The sequence below is a fragment of the Phalacrocorax carbo genome, chromosome 2 (assembly GCF_963921805.1).
Source record: "Phalacrocorax carbo chromosome 2, bPhaCar2.1, whole genome shotgun sequence".
Lineage (NCBI taxonomy): Eukaryota > Metazoa > Chordata > Aves > Suliformes > Phalacrocoracidae > Phalacrocorax > Phalacrocorax carbo.
Window position 1 is genome coordinate 57,915,592 of NC_087514.1, and position 21,676 is coordinate 57,937,267.

Here is a 21,676-nt window from a genome sequence, read left to right on the forward strand (position 1 = left end):
CAAATCATAGATAAAATGTAAATTAACTTAAAATGAAAAGCTAAGTGGTACAATTATGTTGTATCTGTTAGGGTTATGTTTCATCAGTTAGGGTAGTTTTAATCATTCAGTCGTCATAACTAGAGGTTCAACTTTTAGTAAAATGCCACAGAGAAAGTAGGAGAAAGCCACAGGGATAATGTCCCAGAAAATTCTCCCTACTCCAAGTGAAAGGTTTCTGTTATGGACCGTAATCTATAGTAGTAAGACCTATATAAGAAGAGGCCCTCAAGAATTTCCTGCACAGTTTCTGGGACAAATCTTAAACCAGCTGAAACAAAAAATAAAAATTCAGTGGGGCCAAAGCACGTGCTTCATCTTTTTGTTTAACAGAAACATCTGCATCCTTCTTGGGGTATTAGTGCATCGCTGTAACCCAGAGGCAAATTCAGTGGAAGCAGAGTCTTTCTGTAAATGGCAGCTCATATAGATTGCCAATCACTTTAAATTGGATTAATGAGTAAATATTTTACATCCAAGTATATCCCAAGTATAACACCATAAAAAAAACACTGTGTATGATTAAGAAGTATCTTTCTTTTAAAAGAAAAGATTTAGAAGTAAAGCTCAATTGTTTTTGTATATACTCATTGCTATATATATACATACATACACACCCCCATCTAGATATATATATAGTGCATTTATGTGTAAACAGAACGTAGCTTTGGAAATTTTAAAGTAAGAGGAAAACAGAAAATGGAAAAACAAGCAAAAATGTTCTGGGCCCACAAATTTAATCTTTTTATTAAAGTTGTGTGAATAACAAATTTATTCAGTTGGATGGAGAAACTGAAAGGTCACTTCAGATTAACCTCAAAGTTTAGTGAAATGAAGAATATTGTCCTCTGAGACTTGTTACCATTTGAGGGGAAGAAATTAAGATTTCTTTCCTCAGTTTACCTGTATTTGGGTTTACAGAAAAACTTGTTTGAATTTAATTTCAAAGTTTGTTGTCCCAAAGAGAAGACTAAACCCCAAGAAGCCAGTCAGAGAGCAATGCCATCTCACGGTTTTGGCTGGTAGGTTGCCTCCCAGGGCCTGTTCTTCTTGCTTAACATAGAAAGGCTCTTGATTTGCACTTAACCTGTGGGCAGGAGGCAACTTACCTGCTATCTATTCCCCAGATCAGATAGGGGTATGGTTGCAAAACATCGGTTTAGTCTCTTCTCCTTAGGTTTGTAGTGTGTGATCACTTCAGACAGAGAATCAGGGTTCCCCCAACACATAAACAAGACTTCCAGTGTAGGGAATTCTCTGGTCAAGAAATGCAAGAATAAGAACACATTTTGGTTAATGCTTACACTGCAGGATGCACATTGATTCATACCTGGTGTGATTTCTTGTTACAATAATTCCATGCAGGTAGGAGTTTCACATTTTTATCAGCTGAAAAATATTTATTTTGACTGGTTGTATTACTAGTGAAACATTTCATATGTAACTCCCTGAAGAGCCACAACCTTCCACATGTGACTATCAAACCCCAAACTGATTTCTACATTCTCTGCAAAAGAACAACGTCTAGAAGTATTTAATTTAAACATTCAGAATTGATTGCATTTTGTGCTATGACAGGGGAAGGCCCTGCACTAGCATGAGGCTGTCATCCTCTAATGGTCACAGACTAGAAAGAACTAAGAGGGTAGCAGTGGAATGGTCTTTTCTGTCCCCTTAATTCAGCTCAAACTGGTCTTAGGGAACAAAATGTTGCGATTAAGGTAGACAGTTGCACTGTGGACACGTGTCACCATGGACTTTCCTGCAGGGTCACAGAGCCAGTTTTAAGCACACAATTTCTAGGCAAACCTCCATGAAGTGGATGGTTCCACCAGAAGACTTCAAAAATTATGTCAAGGTCATTACTTGTCCTTATATTTCCTTTATTGTGAATAGGTGCCTCTTTCAGCTTGCCTTTGATGCAAAAGAGTCAGGAAAGGGTTGGGTTTTTGCAATATATTGCATTAGCACTGGTCTTGCCAACAGGACGTCAATAGTCCAGAGACTGCTACTGAACCTATAGAGTTATAAAGAGGTATTACTAATGCACCTCTCTCTGTGGCAGCAAAGCATTCGTCTTTATGATCTAAATCACTTAAATCCTGACAGCCGAATCAGAATATCTTATCTACTATACTGTAAAACAGAAAAGTATTAAGCTTTTGGGAAATTCCACTTTCCTCTACTCCAAATCTGGGAACCTGTTGTGTTTTTCAAAGTACTGTAGAAAATTCAGGCTTTGCATTTTTACTTTCTATTCTACTTAGCAGTATTCCCAAGCTCAATGTGGGGGCAGGGGGTGAGGTTTATTCAATATTTGAATATTGTAATAAATAATAACCACCTCCACTGCTCCTTGAGAAAATATTTCTCAGCCCCAGTTTTCAAAAGTAAAAGAAATCAGACACAGACATCTGTCTAAAATTTTTGTCTATGTAAACCTAAAATAATTTAAAAATGAAAACCAGACACTATATTTAAAAAATATTGGAAAGGATAACCATTAAATTGTATCATGGCAGTAGGCAACTCTGACAATATCCAAATTTTAATTTTTTCCAGCTAAGAATGCCATTATTTTTAAGTCCCCATCCATAGTGACCTGTGTTTTCTGGTCGTGTGGTTTTATGATCTTTGCCCACTATCATTAATAAATGAAAATAAGCAATAGATGTCAAAAGGAGATCCTAATGATTGCTTCATTTTAAATTGTAGACATTTGAGAAGTACTTGGTCATAGCTGATACCAAACCACATCAAGCATTAAAGAACAGACCAGGGAACACACCCCTGTGACACTGAAAATTAGTCTCAACTTTTGTCACAGTTATGGAGGTCAGCAATTTCCCAGTTTCAGAGGGCAGGGGAACTACGCTAACGCTCATAATTTCTAGCACACCTTTGCTGTAGCCACACTTAACTGACCATCTTGTTAACTGTACTCTCCAATGTGATTCTCTGGGTTATAAAACTGTCCAAAAGCACTGTTAAGGCAAATGAAGCATCCTCATATGCCCTTTGGTTCCAGTGGGTGCCTGTTTCCTCTGTGACCTCCTGACTCTCGGTTTGAGAACATCCCAAGGCCTGCAGCACTGGCCTTTGTACGAAGCTGTACTGCCTGCGAGTTCACATGGATAAGCGCTACTGAGTAGGGCTGAGAGTATCAAAGCCAACGACTTCTCATTCTCCTGAAGCACTCAGGAAATACAAACAGAAGATGCAAAACATCTGCAGTCAGAAATAAGAGTCCAGTTAATGGACTTCATGGCGGCTGCTGCAAGAGACAGTCATTCTAAATAGATGTTTGGCCTCAGTTGGCCTTCAACACAGAGAAATTAGATCCTTTGCAAGGACGGAAGAAATGGTCCAACCTGAACAAGGGCATCAGTAGGATAGTAATATGCTTGTCTGCTGCTAGAATGATGTTATGAATATTTAAGTGATAATACAGAATGTCAAAGGTAGTAGAAGAAAAGTTTTCAGATATCTATGCTATTTAATGTGCAGGAAATTGCAGCTCTCTTGATTTTTTTTATTGAGATGTAAACATTTCTGCAGGTCTCAATTTGTCTATTTTTCTGAATAAGACTATTTACCTATGGTGTGGAATAAGTAGGGACCCTGTAACAAAGCACAATACTGGGTCAGCAGTTCTTTTGCTCTATCAAAGTAAATGATTAGTGACAACAAGGCATGATTGGGAAAGAAGTTTTCAGAAGACAAACCCTTGAATCATATTACAGGCCTGTCGTGGAGCACACAAAATTGTTTCTTTTAGGCTAAAACCAAGAGGGAAGATGCATTCAGGAGTGAGAAGATGCACTCTCGCTGCTAAGTGAAGGGCAGACCACAGGGCATAGTCTTATTTTAGTTAAGCTGTATCTTTTTCATGCTTTGTCAACACAGACCCAGTCATCAGCTCTAAGCCAGAGGATCAGCTGCATCACCACAGACTTTTTCTGACCCTCAACGTTATCTCTCTTAAGCAGGGCACATCTCTGAGCTCAGAGACCTTCTAGCTGTTTCAAAGCCCTTTGAACCTGGATATCTGAACACGTTCCTGACCAATTTTGGTTAGAATGCAACAGAGCTTTGGTTTTTGATTATTGGTGGGTGAGCAACAACCACTAAGAACAAATATTCAGGGTCACACAATGTTTACTGAAGTTATTCAGGTGCCTTCCACATGCATTCAGAATTCAAAGAGCTCTTAGTCATTGCAGCAAGACTAGAAATAAGAGGGTGGCCTTTTTGAAAGGCAAAGTTTGGATGTAGTTTCTCAGTAAGAAGCCACGTGCTGGGTTTATTTGGCCATTTGTAGACAAAGTGGGTTGTCATGTTCTTACCCATTGAAATACAATCTTTATAGTGGATTTTAAATAATATAATGGCTTATTTGGACATAGAAGCATATGAAGCATAAAGTTGCTATTCTTGAAATTGCCCTTTACCCTCCCATCTCAGTCCCGTATATGAAACAGTAGTGCTCTGTTTCTAAGTTGGCTTCAAATCACTAGTGTGTTTCTCATTTATAAAATACTTTTACAGCCTAATTGGGAGCAGTTTAACTCTCAGATTCTCAACTCCTTACTACACCAGTTAAGAGTCCAATTGACTGTAACGATTCAGAAAGAGCCTCTTTTGGAGCCTCTACAATATGTCATGTAAATTGGTGTTCAGGGACTTTAAAAAAAATGATTTATATTATTTTTAAATAGAATATTATTCACATGATAAGAGTCCCATGCATATTATGACATAATGGACTGTAGCTGCTTAGAAGAAACAGTCATAGTTTATGGCCTCAAGACGAATCAACCTTTTACCCCATAGCCTAGTACATAATCCGAACATCAACTGATCAGAAGAACTTAGAGATGAGATGCTCATTACATGTTCAGTCATTCTTTCCCCTACACATTTATTTATCAGTTTTCATGAGTGTCCCACCTAATCTTGTTATATTTATTAAAACATACTTATTCATTATTTCCCTTTGAAGACTGGGCAGGCTAACTGACTTATATATAGGACATATCTTCAGGTGTCCATTCTAAAGCCCCCTGTTAAAGCCAGACAGTCTGTTTTTCCATTAGTTCTAAATAAAAATAGTTTTTAAATTGTGGAGTTTTTTCTATAAATGTAATCGTTACACATTTTTCAGCTGAGGCTCTTCAGTAATATAGCGTGAGTTATAACTGAAAGAAAATTAGAAAATTAAAAAAAAAACCCACCCTGTTTCTAAAACAATTCCTTCATTATCTCCTGCACTTTGGCACTTGGATGATTCTTACAAAGATGTGCTACAGATAGAAGAGCCTTTGCCACATGGGTGAACTCCCCAGCAGGGAGAGGTAGAATTTGTTCTGCAGAAATAATCAATACAGATAGCCTTTCCCTTGAAGGGCTGTTAGTACAGAAGCAAAAATGGTGCCTGTAGAGTTCAGGCATTTGAACTGAATGAATCAAGACAATAAGAGGGACCAGTGGCAGGATTTACTGGGGTTCTGCTGCTCCGAGGTGGCAGGACTGGATTTTTGGGTTCCATCCCCACCATTATTAATCAGCTGGAAAACTGCAGTGAAAAAACACCTTAATCTCTCACTGTTTGATTCTCCCCATCCACCATCTCTGTTGCCTAATTAAATTTTTAATTCTGTGGAGCTGGGACTGTTAATATGCATTCATGTCTCCAGATCTTTACAGAGGCTTCTAGCAGAAACTATAAGGCAAAACACAAATACTAAAAGCAGAACATTCTGCTACAAAAGGGCCTTGGTGTTGCTAGTCTTATAAATGAAAGCATTCTTTATCTAACACATTAAAAATGTACGTCTTGAGTACCTGTCAGAAATACAAAGAAGGAGATCTTATATATTTTCTGTTATGAGACTTTCAAGCCAATCCTCCTCCCCCACATGTTGATAGCAAGTCAATCATCTACTAACTACTCTGAGAGCAGATCTAGGTCTTGTATTTCTTTTACAGACAAAATCCTAAGGTCACAACATGCTGCATATGATCATTATAGTCACATAAGGGATCCTAGTTTCCAAGGAGGGAGGAATTGCCTGGCAGAATTTTCATATCATTTATGATGGCAATTTTTCTTGTATCAGCTGAAAAAATAAAACAATAGTTTTAAAAAATGTCTGAAATGCAAAGAAGCATAACTTTGTAGGCCTTAGTCATAGTTCAAACATGCAAGCATATGAATAAGCTTAGATTTCCTTTCTGTTTCAGCTGTAGGTAAAGTATGTTTACATGCTCTGAGACACTCAGTGTGCAGTCATTTTCTACAGAAAACAAGGATGCAAAAGCACAGGGGTATATAGAAGCCAAAGAACTTTATGAACTGTTCTGTGCCAGACTTTCTAGCCTAGCAGGTTCCCTTTATGGCAGGTCAAAAACAGGAAAACATAAAGACACCTGATGCATTCTTGGAAAATTTTGTTCATGTAGTACTTTCTGATTCTTCTATACTCCGCCCAAAAATAAGAAAGGAAGACTCAAACAGGTGATGTGACATCTGCTTTGCATTTAGTATAAGGGTTCTAGGAGACACAGCATCTGTGCAGCAAAAACAGTCATTCTGGTCGTATTATAGCAGTAGTTGTAGTTCTTTGTGTTGTAGTTCTTAGCATTGTATTTGCCTTCAATAGTATTGTAGCCAGTCAGTGAAGACATCTGAGGCTCTGAAGCAATGTCCCTGATAACTACGTACTGCACCCTGGCAACCTTCAGTTCAATGCAGTCACACCCAAAGATGAGATCTACATTCTCTGTGGGTTGTATTACATTAGAGATGCAGCAGCTGTGTTTATTTGCTCTTCTTACAGAAGGTACGACACTAAACTTACTGCTAAATGTTACATCAAAGACTAGAACCAGAAAGTTAATGCAAAGCACACCCTGATCTCCTTCTGCTCCAGCAGGTGCAGTTGGTGGAGCGTGCAATAGACATACAGATTGATGCCATAACAAACTGATGAGTCGTACCAAAGAAGCACCATCTGATTTCTGTAGGCAAAGCACTTTCAGAAAACCCAAAGGGGTTACCATGCACAGCAAAGGAAACATTTGAGAAATAAAAAAGCATTGTTTAAACCACTTTTTCAGAATAGACAGCCTTGAAATGAGAGTAGCTTATTTTACAACACAAAGAATTCAGAGTATATATGTAGCTAAAATGCTAAAACGAACATCCTACATCATAAAAGGTATCTTTTTCTCACAAGTTTGTGACTACCTTCTGTATAGACAATTACCTTAAAGTGTATCATATTGATCTGCAATATACTTTCCAAATGTCAATATATACCTAGTCTTGCTGCCTACAGCATATGAGGAAGTAAAATGAAAATGAGTCTGGGCTTAATGACATGTAACCATCTTGGATGAATAATGTATATATGATCAATCCCCGATACTCAAGAGACCATCAGCCTAACTTTAATGTTTGAGATAAGCAACTATATGTTTTAGATTTATCACTTGAGTCCTAATGCACTTGCCAAAGGACATTAATATTTAAATATCTACAAATATACTATCAGCAGAAAACTAGGCAGATTTACAGTTAGGGAGGTTCTATTTGGTTAGCCTTAACACACACAGAGTATTCTGGAGAGTTTAGGAAAACTAGCCTTTTCACCTAATTCTATGGTACAGAAGATATTTAACTTCCCATCTTTAGCCGAGAAACATATGCTGAAACCAGTTGTTAAGTAGCTGTGATACAATCAAGGGTCCTCTGTAATCTCCCCACCAAAGTCTGGTATATGTATGAATGAATTGTCTTAGAAAAGACAGGAATCTGACTTCTTGTGAAGTCATGAGACCTCAACACACAGAGAAAGGGAATAATCCAAATCAAGAAATAACTAGATGAGAAGCTGTTATAAAACATCTGTTATCAAATAAGCAATTATTTTTATTATCCTTCTTGAATCATCCTGGAAACAGTTAAAAACATAACATGGCTCCTACAGATTGGTTTGTCTAAATCTTTGCTTTTATTTGCTGACTAGTTAATGTGGTACTAGCTGACATATTTGGGAAGTGAATTCCCACATTTTTGCTAGAACAGGTAAAGGATGAGCAACACCGCGGCATTTGTCTCTGGGTTGCCTGGCAGGCATTGGTTCAGCTTTGTTTAGGAGATGCTGCCAGAGTTGGTGAAAATGTTCAAGTTGCAAACCTCTTTTACACTTGGCTATACATTAAGGTTCCTGGTAGATACATTGGCTTCTTCTGTTCCATTGCTCTCCAAAGACAGTAGGGTGATTGCTTTCACATTTATAATACAAATACAAATAGCTGGGAGGTATTTCTTCAGATTTGAACTCCATGGTAGAATAATGTGCTCCACTATGCCATAAAGTACAAAAAGATATTTTTTATTTTGGTTTCCCAACGTGTTGAGTATAGTTAATAAATAATATACTTTCCGATAGCTGACTGTTCCATTCATTAGAAGCTTAATGCAAAGAAATACTGAGCAAGAACAAACAATTTTGATCATCTTTGTCTGCTGGCAAATCAAGGTCTCAGAAAGTTTATAGATGGATTCTTTTCTCATAAGCTCAGTCCAAAAATAAGTTTAACACTAAAAGATAGCAAACTCACCCTACTGTTTTCCCAAAGGTGCTCTGAAAGGACCCACGAGAAACAAACCTCACAGCAGAAGTTGTTGTTTAACACCAGCAAGTTAACAGCATGTTTAACATAACTCCAGGCAATTGGCTAATCCCCCTTGAAATGTCTCAGAGGTGGTTATGGTACATGTTTATCTAAATAACATCTGTGAAACTATACAGTAGAAAAATACTATCCAAATGATATTAAATATATATATAATATATGTGAATAATAGTTTTATGGAGTACAGCGTATTTTCTTCAGTCTCCTTTGTCCAGAAGAGAATGATTGAAGTTATCCTCCCAAAGCATTGAACCAGGCCTGAAGCATAAAATCGAACTATTTTACTGCTCTATAGACATGAGTAGGCTATTACTGCATAGAACCTGGTTCATTATGGCATTTTCATCCAGTTACAAGACATCTGTGAACCATAGTTTACAAGAGAAAATTAAACTCCCTATTTGAAGAAGACCCATCAGTGATTGCTGCTGCCTTAGATGCAGGTTCTACAGAAGAGTAAGCATGGGCTCAGGAAGGTGATCGGTCTTCATACGTAAAAAAGCCATCTAATTGATATTTTAAAGCCTTGAATCTGTGTTCATCATTTGGAAGATAAAAAGTATATTATTGTTCACATATTTATGTATTTAATATCAAATTACAGGAAAAATTATTCCTAACTGAAAAAAAATACAAGGAAATCCCTGATTTGATAAGTCCATTAGAGCTCTTATTTATGGAAGAGGAGGTCATCTACTTAAAAATAAAAACATTTTCACTGCTTTAAAAGATTTTATTCATAGTCTGTGATTAAACTTTTAAGTTGATCTTTTTAATTTCATTTTAGCATTCTACTCTGTTTTGTTTTGTATTATGCATTTGAACAAGGTATATAGATACATGCAAAACATTAGTAACTGGTTTTTGTGCTTCACACAGAACATCTAATAAAAGCTTTTGGTCACAGCTTGTTAAACTACTAAATGACTAATGAGGCATAAGCCACACATACATGTGATGAAATCCATTTTGTCAAAAAAGAACAAATCTTGATGTCAAAGAGGAAAGATACTTCAGCTTGCATGAGGCCAGGATTTTTTCCACAAGGAAAAAATGTAAGATGTTTTACATTTTAGAAAGAGTTCAATTTATGCAAAATAATACAAAGATATTGTCTAGTAATTAGACTATGCATTACAATGCAGTGATGTTAGGACTGTAGCATTCACTAAGATTCTAGGACATTCACAAAGTCATAAGTGATCTCTGTCAGTTACCTTTTCAAGGGAAAAATCTTCCATTTTATATCCCATAACCTACTCTCAAGCCATCCTTTTTAAAAATTATCTCTTTTATAAAGACTCTAAATCAGTTTTCTAAGATTTAACAATCTTTATTACTGGGTGTTTCCTAAGAAATTTTATGCAATGAATTACTAAAACGGCTGAAGCCTCCTTCAAGGTGTTGATGTATTGAAGTGGAGGGCTATATAAAATTATTCCATAATCATCTGGCACTGCAAGTGTATTTAAAGCAATCTAAAATTTATTGGGGGAACTGCTTATCCATGAATGTTTAACTTACACCACATCTTCTGGGAAGAGATTAATATCCACAGCAAGAAAGATGAGGCGATAATTTATTTTATGGCCATTTAAGTTTAAAGATTATTAAAGAAGCATCCCGAGACAGAAAGATTTCGTTACACAAAAGAGGAACGTCTGGAGTCATCTGGAAACAAAGTTTTGATAGAACGAACTATAGAACTAATATATAAAATAATCTGAATAAATAATAACCGAAAATCTGTATAAAATATTATCCTACAAAAGCATAAAAACATCCAGATAGTAAAAAAATGTAAGAATCATTGAAAACTGAGCCTGAAAGGGAACATGAAACATTACCCAGTGCGTTCATACTATCATAGAATGCTTTGGGTTGGAAGGAAACTGAAAGCTCATCTACTTCCAACCCCCTGCCATGGGCAGGGACACTTTCCACTAGACCAGGTTGCTCAAAGCCCCATCCAGCCTGGCCTTGAACACTTCCAGAGATGGGGCACCTGCAAATTCTCTGGGCAGCCTGTCCCAGTGCCTCGCCACCCTCACAGTAAAGAATTTCTTCCTAACATCTATTCTAAATCTACCCTCTTTCAGTTTAAAACTGTTACCCCTCAATCAATCACTACACTCCCTGATAAAGAATCCCTCCCCACCTTTCCTGTAGGCCCCCTTTAAGTACTGGAAGGCCGCTATAAGGTCTCCCCACAGCCTTCTCTTCTCCAGGCTGAACAACCCCAACTCTCTCAGCCTGTCTTCACAGGAGAGGTGCTCCAGCCCTCTGACCATTTTTGTGGCCCTCCTCTGGACCCACTCTGACAGGTCCATGTCTGTCTTATGCTGGGGACCCCAGAGCTGGATGCAGTGGCATCTCACAAGACCCAAGTAGAGGTGCAGAATCACCTCCCTCGACCTGCTGGCCACGCTGCTTTTGATGCAGCCCAGGATGCGATTGGTTTTCTGGGCTGCGAGCACACATTGCCGGCTCATGTCCATCTTTTCCTCCACCCGTACCCCCAAGTCCTTCTCCGCAGGGCTGCTCTCAGTCTGCTCATTGCCCAGCCTGTATCCATGTTTGGGATTGCCCCAACCCAAGTGCAGGACCTGGCACTTGGCCTTGTTGAACCTCATGAATTTTGCATGGACCCACCTCTCAAGGCTGCCAAGGTCCCTCTGGATGGCATCCCTTCCCTCAAGCAAATCAACCTCACCACTCAGCTTGGCGTCATCTGCAAACTTGCTGAGGGTGCATTCAATCCCACTGTCCATGTCCCTGACAAATATGCTAAATAATACTGGTCCCAATACTGACCCCTGAAGGACACCACTCATCACTGGTCTCCACCCAAACATCGAGCCATTGACCACAACTCTCTGAGTGCAACCATCCAGCCTATTCCTTATTTACTGAGTGGCCCACCCATCACGTCCATGTCTTTCCATTCTACAGACAAAAATGTTGTGCAGGAGAGTATCAAATGCTTTGCAGAAGTCCAGGTAGATGAGTCAGCCATTCTTCCCTTACCCAGTTGCTCTGATCAAGGTAAGATCATGCGGTGATTGCAATCTATTCCAACACCCAACTGTCCATAAAAATTTTTTCTGTGAGTTTAATTTAAATTGCCCTTGAAGCAGACTAATGGCCTTATTTGTTGTCAACACATATATAAGTGAAAATATCTTTCTTCCCACTTTACAGATGCTTTTTATGTACTGGAAGACATTTATCAGATCTTGTCTTGGTCTTTTCTTGTACAAACCTAGAGCCTTTAAACTTTCCTCTTAGATTTAAGGCTGTTTCAAGACTGTTGATCTTTCCTGGTGGTCTTCTCTTTCCAGCAAGGTAATATCTATTCTGAAGAGCAGTAACCAAAACTGGATTTGTCCTAGGGCTAGATTTTCCACCACAGAGCAGAGCAGAAAGATTTTTTCATGTATTTATTATACAAGGCTTCTGTTTCTGTTATGATTTTGCTGTTTTCAAAAAAGTATGGTGTTGCTGACTCTGATTCAGAGAATAAACTACTGAAACTTTCAGATCCCTTACTAAAAAAGTGTTCCTTGAACAGCCTCTTTTCATCATTAATTGAAGATTCATATTTAGCTGATGATGAATCTCTAGTAATAAGACGACCTATCAGCATTGAATCAATGGAAATTGAGATAATCTCATATTGTAATCTTCCTGGATTAAGTGACGGAAAGAAAAATGTGTGCATTTCTCTGAACACTTGTGCATCCCCAGCACTTTTGGATCCTTTATGCTCTCAGTATTTAGCTCAATCTGTCCATGTTATTTCTAATGGGATTCACCTTTCTCAAAGGGTCAAAGAGGGTCGTTGCTCATGAGCTAGCGGGGCTCATTGACAGAGCTTTAAACTAGACTTGAAGGGGGAGGGGTATAATATCAAGCTTGCCCGTGACAAGCTGTGGGATGACATGCCAACATTAGAGGGATGGGGTGCTAGCGAGGGCCCTCAGCCTGTTGTTCTGAGATGTGTTGGTTACATGGGAGCACAGCTGAAGTCTTATGGAGATGAGCCAGGGGCTGCTGAGGTAATAGGAGCCAACAGGGAAACACCAGTGAAATACCTCAGAGGAATTAAGGGGTGTTCCACTTAAGAAGGTGACATGGCCGACGGTACAGCTGAAGTGCCTCTGCACCAATGCACACAGCATGGGCAACAAACAGAAGTTGGAAGCCACCATGCAGCTAGAAAGCTACGACCTACTTGCCATCACTGAAACTTGGTGGGATGAATCCCATGACTGGAGTGCAGCTATCAATGACTACAGACGGTTCGGAAGGGACAGGCGAGGAAGGAGGGACAGAGGCATTGCCCTCTACATCAAGAAATTGATAGAGCATGTGAAGAATAGCCATGAGCAGGATGAAAGCTTATGGGTAATAATTAGAGACTGAGGCAACAAAGGGAACCTTGTGGTTGATGTCTACTACCGGCCGCCCAGTCAAGGGGAGCTTATTTACAAAGCCTTCTTACTCCAGCCACAGGAGGCATCATGCTCACAGACTCTTGTCATGCTGGGGGCCTTTAACACCCTGACATCTGATGGAAAAGTAGCACGGTGAGCTGTAGGCAATCCAGGAGACTCCTGAGGATAACTTCTTAAGCCATGTAATAGCCCTATCAGAGCAGATGCAATACTGGACCTCTGGTCACCAATGTATGTGAGCTAATGGGTGACATCAAGCTTGAAGGCAGCCTGGGCTGCAAAGATCATGCACTGATGGATTTCACAGTCCTGAGGGATACAGGTGAGACAAAGACTAAAGTCAGGACCCTGAATTTTAGGAAAGCAAAATTCCAGCTGTTCAAGGAGTTGGTCAATAGGACCCCCTGGGAAGCTGCCCTCAGGGACAAAGGAGCAGAACAGAGCTGGCAGATCTTTAAGGAGGATTTCCACAGAGTGCAAGAGCTCTTGATCCCCAGGTATAAGAAATCAGGAAAGGAAGGCAAGAAACCAGCATGGCTGAGTTGAGACCTCCTGGTCAAACTGAAGGGCGAGAAGGAAATGCACAGGCAGTGGAAGCAGGGACAGGGATCCTGGGAAGAGTATACGGACGCTGCCCGGTTGTGTAGGGATGGGGTCAGGAAGGCCAAGGCGTGCATGAAGCTGAACTTGGCAAGGGATGCAAAGAACAATGAGAAGGGCTTCTGTAGGTATGTCAGCCAGAAAAGGAAGGTCAAAGAAAGCGTACCCCCGCCTTGATGAGCGAGGCTGGCAAACTGGTAACAACGGACGAGGAGAAGGCCGAGGTACTCAACAAGTTTTTTTCCCCTCAGTCTTCACTGGCAACCTCTCTTCCCACACCTCTCGAGCAGATGGACTGCAAGGCAGGGAGTGGGGCAGCAAAGTCCCTTGTGCTGTAAGAGGAGATCAGGTTTGTGACCACCTGAGGAACCAGAACATATGTAAATCTATGGGACCTGACGAGATGCATCCCAGAGTGCTGAGGGAATTGGCTGATGTAGCTGCCAAGCCACACTCCATGATATTTTACTTCATGTAAATCTCACTAGCCCTAGAGACAACTTTCTTCATTGTCCAGCCCAATACAGGGAGGGAAGGGAATTAGGTTTATTGATGACTAAAGAAGCTTTAAAGAAAGCTAACTTTTCACTCATATTTACTGTTACTTTTAGAGTTACAAGAACAAAACCTGCTATTTTCACACAGTCCAGGTCTCAATTCTATAGTTAAACAAGGATGGTTATACAGGCAAGAAACTTTTAAATGTTAGCTATGTTTCTGACTTCTGAAGTCTCCTGGGTGTTCTTTTTCAAGTCTCAGGAACATAATGGATGTGTTAATGATGCTCTCATGTAGCTTGGCTGTATTTCCTTTTATTAAAGTCGTATCATCCAATTGAGGCTCAGTCCTCTCTAAATCCCAAACCCAAAGCTCTACATCAATTAAAAAAATAGATTGAGAATGAATGGGATCCGAATTACATAGTTTCTCAAAGCCAATATGCATGTAAAATGAACCCTCTCATTGCTGCGGGGATAAGCCAAACTTAAAATGACATTATAAAGAAAATGCATTTTTGCTCTGTATGGATCAACTATTTTCTGAAATACTCCCTCTCTTCTGAAAAGGGAATTGCTGGTTTTGTGCAAAACATGACCAATTTAACCTAAAACAGTGCAAGATGGGGCCAATAAGGGAAATGCTATATGAACTTTCAAGCCCAGTACAGTACCATTTAAGTAGTTCCCAACTCACAAAAGGGCAAACTGCAAAGGAAGGACCTGAAAAGAGACACAATAATTTGCGGACTTAATCCTGTTCAAATTCAAATCAATGGAAAAAAAGTATGAAATTTCCTTTTATATTTACTACTAGAAGTTTTTTGTGCTACTTACGTCTTATGAAACATCATTTGTGTTTAAGTTGGCCAGTAACCAGGCTTTCATTTTGGTGACCCTCTGATTGGAGACTCTGTTCCTGTTTGAGATCCAGATTATCTCCGCCTCATTTTAAACAGAACCAGAGGTCTTTCTGTCTTCTTGTGTGTGTTTTAAGTAATTACCATTGACTTATAGTTAGAACTTTCTGGTCTTTGTTTCCTGAAAGTGCATAAGGTGTGGAGTCTATATAAATTTTGCAGGGGTGGGATTGGAACAGGAAAAGAAAATTTTTTGCATGGAAACAAGTATACGTAAAGACGTATGTAACATTTTCAGGGAAAAATAATCTTACCTGAAACAAAGGTATTAAATGAAAAAACCAAATTTTTTAAAAATCTACAACAAAATTCTAGAGCAGTCAACAAATTAGTAAATTACACATGAATTTGTAATGAAATAAGGTAACAAAAGTCTTGCTTTCTATACAGGCTTCTTGTGATCTACACATTTACTCTTTGTCCCTTTCTCTCACTCTCTCACTTATTCTGGTAAATAGTTTCAGACTTAAATGGCTCTTAACTAGAAAATCACCAGAAAATTGGGCAGAATTAGAGAAATTTTGAAAAGCTGGTGGAAGGATAGCGTTGTTTAATATATGAAAACAAAATCAAGTAGAAAAATTCATGTAGTATGACTAAAAAAGATCAAGGAAAAGAAAAAATATGCAATTAGGTTATTTAAGTGTAAATTACTAAGATGTAAAAAGAATAATAACTTTCTTCAAGGAGAATCACTTATTCTGTGAGATATAGGTAAGAATACTTAGAAATCAGGATGGAAATAAACTGGGAGCAATGCTCTTGACAAGAAGTTGTCCAAAAGTGTGACACAGCCTCCCCAAGGCAACACTGGCATCCCATCCCCCAAACTCCTAAATTTGTCCTGGACAAAGCAATTGCAATGAAGCGAACAACCTTGCAGTATCAAGGAAAGAGTAACTATTGGGGAGAGTGTTGAAACATCATCCTCTTATTCTGTCTCAGTAGTTCCAGCATAGCAAGACCGTCTGCAGGCTAGGAAAGACATCCAGAGTAGCAGAAGGCAGTGCACTTGGACGAGAAGAGCTTCAGGAGGTAGATCTAACACCTTCCCTGCCTGATGCTCTAGGACTGCAAGACTGAAGCACTCGTTACAAGACCAAGGACTGTGGGTAGACTATCCCTTCCATTCTGGGCCTTGTGCATTATCTAGGCAGAAATTTAAATTAGTACGAAACATCTCTTCCAGTAGGATTTTGAAAACACTGTGCTACCAAGTGTATCAATGGTTAGGCAGTACCCTGCAGCTAGCACTTTCAGCAGCATAACATCATTTGTTTAAATTATAGTTTAATTAGATGGAAAACAAAAGGGTTCTATATTTGTTTTTTTAATCAGGTATGTACTTCTTGGCAGTTTTAAATTAAGCCCTTATGGCTATAGGCTAATGGGCTTTTAAATAACTTCCAATGCTAGCTTGAAGCCTCGTGTCCGTCCTAAAAAATACGTATATTATTTTTGAAATCATTAACAGTGAATTGATTATTCAAATAACAATCCAATACTCAGTATTAAATAATAGCAGCAAAAACAGCGTTAGCTAAAATTTATAATAGCAGCTCAGCAAGGCTCCAACGTTGACTACAGAACAAGTCAGTGTACAAGCAATTATATCCTGTCTGGTAAGCCAAGTTACAGTGAACTTGTTTTTACATTATTTTTCATAGTTAGTTGCTCTCCATTAAAAAACAAATTTAAAAAAAGTGATCAGATCATAGGTGATACACTACTCCAGAGCAAAATGAATAAGTTATGGCACTACAAGCAAATTTCATCTAAATTACATGAAGTGTAATTTATTCAGGTACAGCTACTTTGTTCATCTGTTTCTATCTCCATATGCTCACAAGTTAATGGAGGAGTTATAGGCACCATATCCTTTGGTTTAGTGTATCTTCCAAATAGCTTTAATTGTGAGAGTGCCAGTCCTTGAAAGCAATTTGAAAATTTATTCCATTCCAGTCTACTTTATTCCATTGTATTTTAAGTACATATGTGATTTTCATGAATGGTCTTATTGCATGGGTTAGGGTAATCACATTAATTACCACGTTAATGATTAGGTCAAGCATTATTACTGGCAGGTATTTTTGTCTTTTTCTAATTGGCTTTAACTGATGAATGACAAGTCTACTCAAATAGCTTTTATATTTTATTTCTATTATTTTAATCCAACTCTGCTGTCTTTCCAAGTGTCATTGACTATTAACAATGGTCTCTACACAGAAAACTGTAAAGGGCAGCTAGTGATTCACTTTAAAATATTTTCTTTTCCTTTACCAAGAAGAGATGTAATCATCCAAATAATTGTATTTATATTGCCTCTAAATCTGCCATTTATGAAATAATTTTATGCTAAGGGACTTTCATTGGGATTTCATCCATTTTAAAAGAGGCAAAAGCTGAATTAATTCATAGATTTGGCTTTAGTTCAGTAGTAACAGAAGCCAAAAGTGTCCAGTTACGAAGTACTCATCCAACTCATTGGAGAAAGTGACTGAAGGCGGAAAGAAAAAAAGTCTAGCTCTTTCCGACATTTGATACAATTTCATTTTTGAGAATTGGAAGCAAAAGCCAGGCTGCAGTGATACATATTTTTATACTGTATAAATATAATTGTCCTGCAGTAAAATTCTGTGGAGAATAATTTGGCTTGGTCGTAAATATTACACCGTTTTGTAAAGCTGCATTTAACAGCCTCACACCACTTTACACCACACCAGGTGCTTTCATCAATAGTAAAAAGGACATTTTTACATATTAGGTAATGGCACAGCCTCCAAGAGGGATGACAAACAACTTTAACTAGATAGTAAATCCAAACAATCACACCTGTTTTAAAAAAAAAGATCCCTCCATACATTCATGGTATGAACCTGTCTCAGAGAGCTTTCTGTCAAATAACTGACACAAATTAGAATACAAACACACTAAAAAAAAGCTTCATTTCATACAAATGGTTTCTTAAGGAGCTGAGTCATTGACCCTGTACAACAGGCAGCTTCACAAGTAATCTTTTGCTTCTCTCCCTTAATTTTCCATTTTTGCAGGTTAGTATTCTTATGATAATGCTACAAGCTAGCACCCTCCTAAGAACCATGAAGGTCTCAAGAAGGAATTAAAATATTCAAGTAAATGTACTGCCTCTACTGAAAAAAAAATAAAGGAAAGATGGTATCGTTTCAACTGCAGGCCTGCTAGTGGGACATAATATGTATGCAGAAGAGAAATGCAATAAGAATATGGAAAAAAGGAAAATAGAATGAACTACACAGAAACACTGTAAAACTAGTGTTTCTACGCCAGTGATTCTACACGGACAGCTAAGAAACAGTAGAAAAGGTAAGAGTTAATAGCACTCAGGATGCATTTGAAATTAATTAAAGGGAAAGAGGAATGAACTGTGCTGAAAGCAAACACTATTAAAATGGGAGGGCATTATAAGTGGTCTTCTTGATCTGGCTATTTCATATTTGCAGTAATCTTTCTGGCCCACAAATATAAAAAGCTAGTTAAGTTTACTCATAAGAAAGTTAAGATTCAATGCAAGCTTAGGGCAGGACTGCAAAATGAAGGAAAAATACAGGTTTGAGAAATTGAATCATAGAAATCCAACAAAATCTAGTAAATAACAACAACCATTTGTGTTATAAGATCTCATTGCCTGGAAAAAAACCACAATAAAGGAGGACCCACTGGACTCACTCAGTATCCAACCTCAGGATAGCTGTTCAAATACAGGAAGGCTCTTTAGCGGAATTAGGGATTGCAGTATACCAGAACCACAACTACAAAAAGAGTCTAGTTTATTTAGTCCAGAAAAATGAAGGATGACAGTAAACACGAAAAGACAAAGGTGGTGGTGGGAAGGATGTTAAATACAAGAGGAGAGAAGGTATTATGATAAAGAACAAGTTTTTGTCCAAGAGAAAGTGGATAATAAACCATCCACAGAAGTATTTAAAATAAAGACTAGTAGATTCTTCTCGTCAAAATAATTACTTTTTTAGAAATCTTCTGGTAGGAGAAATGAGAAAAAGGAAAAAACAAATTATGTTATGGTCACCACGATAACTTCTGTCTAAATTACAGCTTTTCAGTCCCTGCCTTGATAATGCATACATGTTTACTAGGAAAGGTCAGTGTTAGCATATTAATTCTCATAATCCTATTGAAATTTCTAGAATGAGATTTCACTGCACCTAACCTTAAACCTCTGTAGTATAAACATGTCCTTCTCACCGAGTTGTCTAGTTTCATCATCAATGAAGAGAAATACTAACTTCTAGAATAAGATTTATCTGGTCAGTTTGAGTGTTTGTGTAAGATGATTGCCCCCCTCAAAACTATTGTTCCTTTCTCTTGTCTGCAGAGAATCCAGGCAAGTAGATCAGATGTTGTCTAGAGCATAGAAATGTATGTTTGGTACATAGCTGGCACTCCAAGCACCTAAGGACTGAAATGGGAGGACTTTCTGCTTGCCTGCCTTTTGTCTTTCTGTCTGTCTCACCATTCTCAGGACACCACACCAAAATTCAGGAAAGCTAAACAGAGGCAAAAGCACTTCCTTGTAATACAGAGTCCGTTTCCGTCTTTATCAGTGTATCCGCTTCTACAGCTGGAAAAGAGCACATATTATTGTCATTTTACCCATTAAGATAATATTGAACTTGGAAATACATTGTGCCACTTCTGTGTCAGGATGTAAGAGAAAGCTGTGAACAAGTGACTGAAGGCTGGTTTCCGCAAATCTCACAAATTGGTTTTTCTTGCTGCATGTCCAGACATACTGTCTTTGTCACTAGAGCTCAACTTTATCATTACTTTTATAGAAAACTTTATCACTAACTTTCAGAGTGCTCGAAACCAAACCTTTCTGTACCAGAAACTCCTCAAGTGATTTAATTTAACAGCATTCAGGACAAACACAGCATAATATGTTCAACATGCAAGACACTGTCGGGAAGTAGCACTTGTTCACTACCTAAGTGAGAAAAATATGATTTTAAATGTCCACAGTCTCTTTAGCTTGATAGTTCTTCTTTCTTGGGATGGTTCTAGGGGCTAGAATCCCCATATGGAAAATTCATTTGACCCTAAAGATTTTCCTAGGAAACGTGATCTCCCAAGTGTATGTGTGAAGATTCCAAAAGCACATTTGCAAATGTTAGCCTAAAAAGTCAAAGTAAAAGAAATTAAAGCAATGTGGTTAAAACTTCCTCTTCAACTAGTTTGAGACAACCTCAGTAGACTGCAAAAGATTCCATGGTCAGTGTTAAAGCAATCAGGGTTAAAGCAAACCCAGAAACTATTTAGTTTGACAATATTTCCTAACCAACTTAATGGGTTTGTGTCTAGTGGATATTGGCTTTTGACACGCAGGCAGAGCACTTGCATTTGCTGGGCCAGTTTGTCATCCTCCTATATCGCGCTGGCGAATTTCAGTTGGCACTGCATGCTTCAGCACTGCCAAGTCCCACTTCTCTGGGGGCAGCAATGGATTTAAGGATAATAACCTCAAAAAGGCTGGAATGAAGACCAGTGATGACGATGTGTTTGAAACTACTTCAACACAGTGCTACAAAACACTGCCCCACTGGGTATAGAGAGAGGAGAAGAAATGCTCACACGACAGAGCTGCATTGTTATGCATTAAGCATGCATAATGAACGTGCATGCTCCAAGAATCCAGCTAAGTCAATTTGCTAAAATTAAGGGTTACCGTGCTTCCTCGGGAACAACTTGGGATTGTTTTAGTGCACGTACATGGTTTTTGGGGACATAACTTGCATTGCATCTTTGTACTACACTAGAGAGCCTTGACCTGCCCAATGATCCTTGGTACAACTGCAATATAAATGCCAAATAAATCGTCACAATCTGTACATTCTACATGTGACATATCAGTTAGTGGCGAAGAAAGAGGGAGCCTAGTTCAAAATCTGCCTGTGGGGCACCCTTTTGAGAAGCTGTCAGCATACAGATTCACACGACTTGGTAGTAAACAAAGGGCCTGCTTTGGTATTTTTCAAATCGTGAGTTAATTCAAAGCTTATTTCAAGACAGCTGCAGCTGAGGAAGGAAGTGCAGAAACAGATAAAGAGTGCTAATGGAAGAAATACATCCTAAAATGGAATTTGAAGTAAAGGACCTTCTTCCTTCTCTCAGCTGCTGGGAAGAAGCTTTGTTTAGAACCAAGTCCATGCAAACTGTGGTGGCTTCGCAGAGATCCAGAGCTCCCAAAAAGGCAAGCAAGACTGGAGGTACAAATCCATGAAAAAAAAAATCTTTTGCATATCATCTCCTACTGTTTTGTATTAAAATTTTCAAGGTTCTTTTACATCCTCATTAATGCACACACATGCATGAATGCCATGCTTCAATGATTTGATAAGTAGGCTTCTGTTCTACTCTGTCTCACATCCTACACCTATGACAGTTGTAGCAGTGCTCCTTCCAA